Below are 1,395 nucleotides of genomic sequence, written 5' to 3'. Positions count from 1 at the left end.
CCGACCGCGCCCTCACCGCCGGAGGGCCGACTTCAGAGGGCGGCCAGCTGGCGGACAGCGGGGAGTCCCGCGGTCCCCAGGCGCCCCTCCTCGTTTCTCTTTGCCCAGCGCCCTAGCAGAATCCGTTTTTGGGCCTCGGGGTCCCAGGGCACCTGGGATCGCCCGCACTTTCTGAGACCTGCGGCCCATGTGGCAGCCTGCCTCGCCCATCCTGTACCCATGCGGGAGGGGGCCGCGGCTGGTCATCTTCACACCAGCGACGTCCTGCGGAGGGGCTCCGCCAGGCCCCCACCCCCGCTTAGATCAAAGGGGCTTTACTAAGCAGAAAAGCAAAGCCAGGCAGCGTCATCAGAAAGAGATGAGGCCCGCCGGGCGGGCCCGAGATGCGCGCGCGCCCGCGCCGTCCGGGGGCCCAGCCGCTGCCCAGTTCCGGAGCCCACCCGCCCGGTGCCCTCGTGCCTCCCCCTGGGCCTGGGGTAGTCACTCGGCCTCCGCGCCTGCCTTCCGCACCCCAGTTCTCAGTTCTCCCTTCCCCTGCTCTGTCCCCCGCTGCGTGTTTACCTGTTCGGTAGAGAGCAGAGGAGCTGAAGCTCGCAGCGTCGCAGCTGTCAGTGACTGGCGCGGAGGGCTGGCGACGCGGGGGACCCGGGAGGAGGGGCAGGGGGCGGGGAAAGGAGGCGGTGGCTTTCGCGGACTGAGGTCGCAGCGCGAACCAATTACAGCGCGGCCTCGCGTACACTCCAGTGTACCTGGCTGCGGGCCCGCGGGGTTACGTTAAAGGGTGCAGCGCTTGCAAGCAGGCGGGAGTGAGTCACAGGTCAGACGCGTTGAGATTCGATGGGAACACATCAATTGAAGCCTTTAGATGCTACAGTTTTCTGGCGTTGCTCATTGACTTAAAAATTATCTTTAACGGGAAATTCGGTCCAAAGCCCTAACTTAACCCGTTGCATAACGGAAAACTCCAGAAAACAAAAGATTAGGGAATGAGAAAGCAATCGCTTGGAACTTGGGTAACTAGAAATTTCTAAAGAGGAAAATATTTTTGCTCGCTCCAGATTGAACCCAGTATTTATGTATTTTCACATACAGCTTTTCACATAAATGCAAGGCCTTAAACGGCATTGGCTATCACCTGCTCCTTGAGTTATTCACTTTCTGTCCCCTTAATATATACAAAAGAGCTGATTTAGACAATATTGCCAAATGAGAAAAATGCACTACCTATAAAACAAGGCCACTGTGCATATCACATGAGATATTCTATGAAGCAGAATGTTGTGTTCTTGCTCATTTATGCCAAGAAATCCAAGGGGCTGTCTCCTTTAAAGGAGGGGCAGGGACGAAATTATAGATAGGAATTAGGAGGACCATCTAAATTATTACTCAAACTGG

General features: G+C 56.7%; 1 protein-coding gene across 1 annotated transcript in view; it reads right to left on the bottom strand.

Moving 5' to 3' along the window:
• Positions 1-678, bottom strand: part of PRNP (prion protein (Kanno blood group)) — a 20,903-nt gene extending 20,225 nt beyond the window's left edge. The window contains exon 1 of the mRNA XM_006163978.3: positions 562-678. The gene's annotated coding sequence lies outside the window, so the exon portion shown is untranslated. The remainder of the gene's footprint in view (positions 1-561) is intronic.
• Between the last annotated feature and the right edge of the window lie 717 nt (positions 679-1,395).

The sequence above is a fragment of the Tupaia chinensis genome, unplaced genomic scaffold (assembly GCF_000334495.1).
Source record: "Tupaia chinensis unplaced genomic scaffold, TupChi_1.0 Scaffold143574_1, whole genome shotgun sequence".
Classification (NCBI taxonomy): domain Eukaryota; kingdom Metazoa; phylum Chordata; class Mammalia; order Scandentia; family Tupaiidae; genus Tupaia; species Tupaia belangeri.
Note: the sequence above shows the minus strand (reverse complement) of the source record. Positions and strands in the feature narration are given on the sequence as shown.